The sequence below is a fragment of the Lissotriton helveticus genome, chromosome 10 (assembly GCF_964261635.1).
Source record: "Lissotriton helveticus chromosome 10, aLisHel1.1, whole genome shotgun sequence".
NCBI classification, from domain to species: Eukaryota; Metazoa; Chordata; class Amphibia; order Caudata; family Salamandridae; genus Lissotriton; species Lissotriton helveticus.
Genome location: NC_136071.1, coordinates 1140304950 through 1140314232, shown reverse-complemented (window position 1 = coordinate 1140314232; position 9283 = coordinate 1140304950). Strand labels below are relative to the sequence as shown.

General features: G+C 41.9%; 1 pseudogene; it reads right to left on the bottom strand.

Annotated features, from left to right (window-relative positions):
• Nucleotides 1–4649: 4649 nt before the first annotated feature.
• On the bottom strand, nt 4650–5290 carry LOC144784189 (CD276 antigen-like; annotated as a pseudogene).
• Between the last annotated feature and the right edge of the window lie 3993 nt (nt 5291–9283).

Genomic DNA, 9283 nt, shown 5'->3' with positions numbered 1-9283 from the left:
TACATTTATTATTAAATAAACTCTGTACTGCAAATTTATCATAATTAAACCTTTCATCTGAAACAGATTACAGGGCAATGGTCACAAATGGTTACATCCAACATGGAACTTTTCACAGAATAATCCGATTTAAAACCTGGTTTGGGTGTAAAACTGTGGTCACAAAATAATCCGACAGTGCCTACAGACCCACTGTATATAAAAGAAGGCACTGAATGAAGCTAGTGTTCCCTGAATAATGCCATATAAATTATGGCCTCTGTAGTAAAGCAGTGTTAAAAGAGTAATGGAATAAGCAACTTGACACGGACCGAAAAACTGCGGGGCATATTATCAAGCACGGAGTTAAAATTACCGCCGCTTTAGCGGCAGAAAACTGCCTCTAAAGCAGCGATAATGGGCTTGATAATATGCCCTTGAGAATTCCAATAGAAGCCCAGGTTCTGGTGTGTAGATGGGCTTCTATGGGAATTCACAAGGGCATATTATCAAGCCCATTATCACCGCTTTAGCGGCAGTTTTCTGCTAAAGCGGCGATAATTTTAACTCTGTTTCTTGATAATATGCCCCTCCGTTCACAAAATAACAAAATCTATCACTTAGTATTGATACAGAAGCAATGCTACCAAAAATAATTACATTTAGCATTTGGAATTTATTGTTCCAGTGCTCACAGAATACATTTCTAATCAAGTCCACTGGGATAGTGTAATCCTGAGGTGCTCTAACGGATAAATAAGTGACTTGAAAACGTCATATGTAGCGCATCCGTTTGCAAAGTGTCACTGGGCACTTTCAGTTGCCGATTGCTGTTCTCTGGTGTTAAACTGGCACTAATGGTATGAAACATTTGCCCAGAAAGTATTAGTGTGTTAAAACGACAAATGGCTAACACAGCCATAAGATGTGCAGCCTAATTTGGCTTTTCTTGTATTCAACCTTAGTGTATAATTTGTTCCTCTACTGGTACAATTTCAGTGCCCGGAATGCAATTATGTATAAGTCAGTGCTGCCAAAACACTTGTCAAAATCTCACATTTATGGCACCATTAATTTAATAATTCTAATTAAAGTCTTTCAAACATCTAAATTAAATGATCTAGTGGTTATTTTGCAAGATTTGCATAAATTGCACTGTTCAGTGTACAAAACGTATGAAAAAATTATAACATTTTCTATTGACGGGATGGCACGGCCCAATATTATTACACTTACATTTAGCGGCGAATGTACTGCGATGGTGACATGAAAATGAAACCCAGCATTGGACCACGATCGGATGGTGCTGCTCAAGACACAGTTTAACTTACATCTGGCATGAACTGGCAAGCAGTGTTCACACAAAACAATGCCATATTTACCGCTAGCTTCCATATCCCTTGGATACCTTTCCTGGCTCTAATAAGTCGGGCACATATTTTGCAGCGCTCCTACTAGAATACTTACATCTATCTATTCTCGCACTGGCTGCAGGTCAATGCTTTCAGAATAAGTAAACCTAATATTTACTATTGACTTTTTTGGCATAAACTCAGTTAACTAAATCCTACTGCTAATATTCTCAAGTTTATGGTTTTGCTCATATAAAATGAAATCTAATGTCCATTGCTGTTTCTCAAAGACTCCCATGCTCTTGCAAAGAATGCGCTGTTGAGCCTTCAACATATGTGTGGCTTTCTCCTCCAATCCCTGTTCTCCGTGCTCAGCTGATAGTCAGAGGCCACCATCCTCCAATTAACACCGCCACCGCCGCCAGAGGGGCCACATAGATATTGAAGAGGGTGGGGCTCAGGATAGACCCCTGAGGAACCCCCACCTCTAGCGGCGGCATTTCCGTGGAGAAGGGTGGTGCCCAGACCACTTGTCGACGGCCGGTCAGAAAGGATTTAAACCAGTTCCACACCGATCTCCCAGAGTCTAGAAAGGAGACCGACATGGGGGACGGTGTCAAACGCCGCCGACAAGTCCAGCATAACCAAGATAGCCTTCCCCCCTAGATCGAGCGTCTCCCTGATGGCATCGGTGATCTCGAGCAAAGTTGTCTCCGTGCTATAATTTGCACGGAAGCCCGACTGAGAATCATGTAAGATGTTATTGCTCTCTATGAAGCTGGAAATAGAGAGCTGTACATGTTTCTCGATCACCTTTGCCTGAGCAGGGAGAAGGGAGATCGGCCTGTAGATAGCATGGCTTTCAATGCCCTCCATTCGATTGGCCCTAAGTATTTGGGGAAGCGCCTGGCTTTCTATGTCCCGAGGAGGACTTTGCGGTCTGCCTTGTTGGCCAAAGCCGTGGTTCCTTCTATTAAACTCGCCCGGTTCCTTTCACTACTTGGTCCCGCGTTGCTGGAATGAACTACCTGTTTCCTTAAGAAAGTCAAATAGTCTTCTCTCTTTTAGAAAAGAGCTGAAAACTTGGCTCTTCTCAGTATGATTTCTTCCCATGGCCTCCGAGCAGTTGTGTTGTGTTCTTCGTGCAGTTTCTCTTTGCCAAAGCGCCGGGACACCCCTCCGGGTAGCCGTGCGCTATAGAAGAGACCTAAACATAACATAACATAACAAATGATACCACAGGGATGGATATCTGCACCCCAAAAGACTTGCCCACTGTATTTTGTGCATCCTCCAATTAACAAATGATACCACAGGGATGGATATCTGCACCCCAAAAGACTTGCCCACTGTATTTTGTGCACTATAACCTCTTAGTTTTGTGATGTTCTCCAGCTGCCTGGCATTCCACAGAACATGGACCTCAGCCAGTGTTTCTTAGCAATGCTCGCCGCAGATGTCCAGGGTTTCCCCCAGAAGCACTGACTCAACCTTCTGAACAACCGAGCCTTTTCTAGTCAGATCCTGAAAAGGCAACCTCTACGATTCCAGGATAGCTCGATACCTAAACCAGAGAGCGCTGGGCCTTTCTCCAAGAACACTCAGCGGTCTGCTTCTTCCCAAACAACCAAGCTTCTATTGATGCTGGACATTGTCGATGGATAAACCTTGATATCGCATAAACATCTCCAGCATGGGCCGAAGCTCAACATCCATAGATAGATGTCCAAGGACGCAGGTAAGGCCTTTGTTCTTTAGTACCTTGAATGACCAGCACCTCTGCTCCAGCCAGCCTCAAGTGACCTGTACCTTCAAACTCTACTGTTCTACACAATGGAGCCATCAAGCTGGTGCACGACACCAGTGCGTCTACTCGACTTCATGTACAGCAATAAGATCTGAGACCATTAACATCAAAAGGAAGTTGAATTTAAGAGACAAGCAGGAAACTTTAATACCGTGATAGATCGGTAGAGGGAATCAAGGGTTCAGTGACATCTTTTCAAGATAATCTGCATAGATTTTTCAAGCAGTTAGCATTAATTATGACTGTATGAACCATCCTCTGTCCTTGAATGTTTCCGGTGGCTGTACAAGATCCTCTTACCAAGTAATGAAATATCGATTTTAAAAATATAGACAGTCAAAATATCGAAGTACATAATATAGTTTATTAAAAATACCGAATTTTTAATAATATCGAATTTTTTTAAGAGTTTTGTATGTTAGTATATGTGTGAAAAGTGTACATATTTTTGTAATTTATTTTAAGTATTTAATTTTATGTTATTTAATTTTTGCGTAATTTAATTCTGTAGCGGGTTGTGGGTTTATAGGGGAATAGGGTGGGAAGTCATTTAATTATAATTAATTAAATATGTTAATTAATTGGTATTTATTTAGAATAAATTGTTAATTCATTTTTAATTTGTAATTAATTTATTCTTAATTGATAATTAATTATTATTATTGATTAATTGATAATTATGTGAATTACATTAATTTATTTTCTGTAGCGGGTTGTGGGTTTATTGGGAAATAGGGTGGGAAGTAATTTAATTATAATTAATTAAATATGTGAATTAATGTATTGGTATTTATTTTGAATACATTGTTAATTAATTTGTAATTGATAATTTTTATTAAATAATTAATTGATAATGATGTGAATTATATTAATTAATTTTCACTATAGTGGGAATAGTAATTTTTACCCCTATGCTATCCAACGCTTTCCCTACTGTTGCACTCTCTGGAGTGGGAATAGTGATTTTTACCCTTACGCTATCCAACGCTTTTACTACTGTTGCACTCTCTGGAGTGGGAATAGTAATTTTTACCCCTACGCTATCCAACGCTTTCCCTACTGTTGCACTCATTGGAGTAGGAAAAGTAATTTTTACCCCTACTCTATCCAACGCTTTCCCTACTGTTGCACTCTCTGGAGTGGGAATAGTAATTTTTACCCCTACGCTATCCTACGGGAATAATATTGTGTATTTTTTATTAATATTATGTTAATATATATATGTTATAACAGATATGACTGTATATTTGTTTTATAAGTTAAATTAGTTATTTAATAATTTTAAGGTAATTTAAGTATTTTTAAGTATGTTTTAGCTATTTATTTTTAATATTTTTTTAATTTTACATTATTTTTAAGAAATTTGATATTTTTACAAAGTATATATATATAAATGATATTTTCGGTACGATATTTTGGTACTTACCTGTTTGTAGATAGGAATTCGATGTTTTGTCTGTCGATATTTTGGAATCTATATTTTGGGTAGTCTATATTTTGTCCCTCGATATTTAGTCAGTGATCCGTTCGGATGCTTTGGCGGTGAGACTGCTAGAGACGTTGTAGGTCCTGTTAGCGGCTTGTTGGATGGCGTCCTTTGCACTCTTTTGGAGTCTTTAGCTACATGTTCCCCATCAATGGCCCATTGGACATCTGCTTCTGGATAACCCCCAGAAGCACTGCAGGTGATGGTCCTACTGTTCTTGGAAGATCCCTCTCTTGTGTGTAGGACTGGTTGATTGTACGGGTCAGACACCTGGAGATTAAGAAGACTTTCCCTGGGGCATCTTGTGCTGCCAAATGAGACCAAGCATTGGAAACAGGCTTGGTCATCTAGACAGACATCTGACTATTCCAGAGAGAATGTGCCATCCTCAAAGGACAATTTGGTTCGGTTTTGGAATCTGGAGTCGTGCAGCTCCTCTTTTCTCTTTAGGTTCAGAAAATTAACTAGCAGAGATCTGCCAGTACTCATAAAGATCTGCAGGTAGACATGGTAATACTGCACAAGGTCTGGTTTAACGCTCTGGTTGGTACATGGCAAGGTGACATTCCTACCCAGGACAGCCACGACAGGTGTAGACCTATGTTCTGTATCATTGCAGCACATGGCGGAGCCAATACACGCCCAGAACAGCCACATCCTGCCCATTGTTGCTGTTTCCAGAAGGACCCAGAAGGAGTGAGAAACTGCGACCCTGGTCGACAACGTCAACGGCTACATATCTGTCTTCTGTGGCTTGTAGCACCTAGCGGAAGAGTAGCAGCCCTCATGAATAGTGAAATTAATTGTATTTCTTATTTTGGCCCTATTAATCAGAACAGGGCTGCATTTTCTAAGAATATTCATGGTTTCAGACAAATGTAAAATTCTCCAAGAAAGGATGGCCTATTAATATTAACATGATTTGGTAAGATTTACTAAATGTTTTTAGGAAATGTTAGAACAATAGACTGTTGGGAGCTCCACTGAAGAAAATACAGTGGATCAGGGCTAGTAATTGCTGATATAAGCCTTGTGCTCCAACATTCCAAATGTTTGCCTGTTTCTCACTTTTTAATTTAGAACATTCTACCATCAGTGGGTGACTGTAATAACTTTATAGTCCTTTGCCTCGAAGATATATCTCCATGAAGAGTTATTTGGCATTTTATAAACCTTGAATAAGGTGGTCGTAGCCCACAGAGGATTAGAGTGTGTTACACAGAATTCTGCCTTTACCTGCCATTGTGAGCAGGTACAGGAGTACTGTGGAGTACGGTGGATGTTATAGATATACATAAATAGATAGTTCCTATTGGGGGGAAAGTAGAAAATGTCTTATTATATTTTTTAGTATTTTTTATTGTTATTATTTCATTGCATCTAGCTTTTTGGGCATGGTAAAATACTACACATAAAAGCCATGTATCATTAGTCCCTTTAGCTGTATTATTAAGATCATATAAAAGCTCCTAGCTAATGTTTTTTATTATCCCTATCCATTTGATATATTTTAAATCTGGCAATAGTTTTTTAGATATATAACTAGAATCATGCCAGGAGTCTTGCTTATGTGACTGTGAGAAAGTTGACCGTTATCAGTTATCAATCTTAATTGCACAACATAGGGCCCGATGTAGGTAAAATAGATTTACCGATTTTTAATTACCGAATCATACCGATTCGGTAATTAAAAATCGGTAAATCTAAGGGGTGGAGATGTAGGAACATCCAGATGTTCCTTTTACCGAATCGGTAAATATCTGTATTTACCGATTCGGTAAATACCGACCGGTAAAGCCCCATTCATTCCTATGGGCTTTGAAGCCCATAGGAATGAATGGGGCATTACCGGTCGGTATTTACCGAATCGGTAAATACAGATTTTGACAAGGGTGCAGGGGGTGTCACTTTGACACCCTCTAGCACCCCCAAAAAATATTCGGGGGCCATGTGGCAGGCATACCTGCCCTAAGGGCAGGTCTGCCTGTCATATGGCACAGGTGTGCATGCACACATGTGCATGCACACCTGAATCGATATTTTACCATCAAATATATTTGATGGTAAAATACCGAATCGGTAAGGGTTGTGGGACTCAGAAGAGTCCCACCTACATATCAAAAATAACGAATAGGTATGAATACCGATTCGGTATTTTACAGAATCGGTAGATTTACCGATCGGTAAATTTACCGATTCTGAAAAAAATTCTGGGCCCTACATACCAAATCAGATTTACCGGTCGGTAACGGCCAAAAATACCTATTTTCGGCCTTTACCGACCGACCTACATCTAGCCCATAATGAGCTAAACAATAAATGACACAAGGGATTAACGCTGGCTATTGATGAATGAACTGAGTGAACCAATAAAGGAGAAAAATAACAAAGTGAGATAGCGAAACTAGGCGTGTAAACTAGAGTGTCAAGCGAAACAACTGATGTTGTTAGACATGGTCTTCATCACCCACTTATATTTTATGCGTCTCTTCCCTCTCTGTTCTGGAGGTTAAGTACCTGTCCTCAGGTGTCTGGGGCAGCGTGTTTGAGACCGGATCTGGAAGCTAATGTCCTCCATGACTGTAGTCTCCACTACCCCTCTGTCCATCTTCCTCATGTGGTAAATTTTCTGACTCTCAAATGCGGTGTCTGACACATAGAAGGTACTAATAAGTCAGGAGTAGTACCCAAATACATATCAATACTCATAGCAACACCTTGGGAGTCAGGCACACAGTTACCAACTAAGGGCTTGATTACCAGTCTGGCGGTCTATGGGCTGGCAGACTCACGAGGCGCAGTGGTGGCGGTCTCTCGACTGCCCTGTTCCAATTAGGGCAGTCGGACCACCATTGCCCTGCCGCAGCCATCAGGGAACCGCCATTCCCTTGCAGTGGTGCGCCGGTTTAGAGGCAGTAATATGCTTGGCGGGATCGCCATGGTCTGGCCAAGCATACTACATGTTTCCTTTCCGCTATGGTTTTCATGGCTGTTCCACCATAACCTTGGCAGAGAGGAAACAAAGGGGTCCTGAGAGGGGCCCCTGGTGCCTCACGCTATGTAGATGAACACAGGAGGGCACAACATGTGCCCCCATGTGCATGCACACTAGCTCTTGCACAGCATAGACTTTACAGTCCATGTCATGCAGGGACTGTGTTTGGCACCCCCCCCCACGCAATTTTCTGAGGCACCACCATCGGAATGCCAAAAAGCAGCCCACCAGACAGAAGAAAGCTCCTAATCTCACCACCAAACTCGGAATCAGGCCCTCAATGAAGTGCAAAAAACAGAACGGGATTGCGGAAAGTTACCTAAAAAGCAAGAATCTGCAGGTGATCCGGCAGCAACCATTAGGATATGAGGCCTGTTTGAGGGATCGAGTGACTGGCAGCAACAGCAATAATGCCTCTGATCCGGCCCTAACTAGAACAGGTACCTTTAGCCATTCAAAGCAGCACTCTAACCATACTTAATATTGTTATAACAAATCATCTCTTCTGCTGTGTTGTAACCAAAACAAACACAATGTTTCAGACACTCACCCCTAGTCACAGATCTGGGTTGAATCCATCATCGTTCTTTAGCTCACTTCGCCACCCCAGTTTAGCCCCAGCCATATGCAAATCAGTCTCGAACCTATGCCTCATGGGAACAGTCCAACCCGAACTGCCAGACAAGATCCTCCCTGGACCAGACCCAAGCATCCTGAGACCGGTTTCAGGGTAGCATTCCTCATCAGCCAGGCTAGCAAAGTGGGCAAGGGACCCACGTCTGGGCATTCCCTGCCAACTTAGTGCGAACAAAGCAATGCCTAAGGAGATGATGGACGGAAGGCTGAAGTTTTTCAGACACCCCAGTCACAGATCTGGGTTGAATCCATCATCATTCATCATTGAATCCATCAACATGGCCACCCCAGTTTGGACCAAGCCATATGAAAATCAGTCTTGACCCTGTGTCTCATGGGAACAGTCCAGCCCGAACTGCCAGGCCAGTTCCTCCCTGGACCGGAGCAGGCATCCGGGGACGGGTTTCGGGGTAATACCCCTCATCAGCGAGGCTAACTTGAATCCAGTGGCAAAGTGAGCACGGGACCCACGTCTGGACATACCATGCCAACTTAGGGCGGACGAAGCATACATAAGGAGATGATGGATGGATGGCTGAAATTTTTCAGACACTCACCCCTAAGTCACAGATCTGGGTTGAATCCTCAATTAAACCAAAGACAAATGCAATGCTTTCCATACACCAGAAGCTTCCAGCCCTTGTTAGGCAAGGCATTATCCTATTTGTAGTATACATACTTATAGGGATATCCAGTGAGGCCTCTTCATCAATTGATCCAGTCAGTAGTCATTCACATTTTAAATCCACCCACCACAGCATAGGTCAATGGGTCAGCCCAGTTCTGCCTATGGTTCTTTCTCTGTTAGTAGCAGCATTCTGCCCAAGGTCAATGGCGTCACTCACAGAGAACAAAATCCCTCTAAGTGCTTTTCTAAAATAAAAAAGTTTTTTTTATTATTTAAAACTTTGCCAAGGTCCAGCACCTCCTCAGACGTTTAACTGGGCCATTGCTGTCACCCGTAGTGTGCTGCATCCCACTTGTGCACTGCTTACAGCCACCATGTTTGCAAATGGTCTTCAAATGAT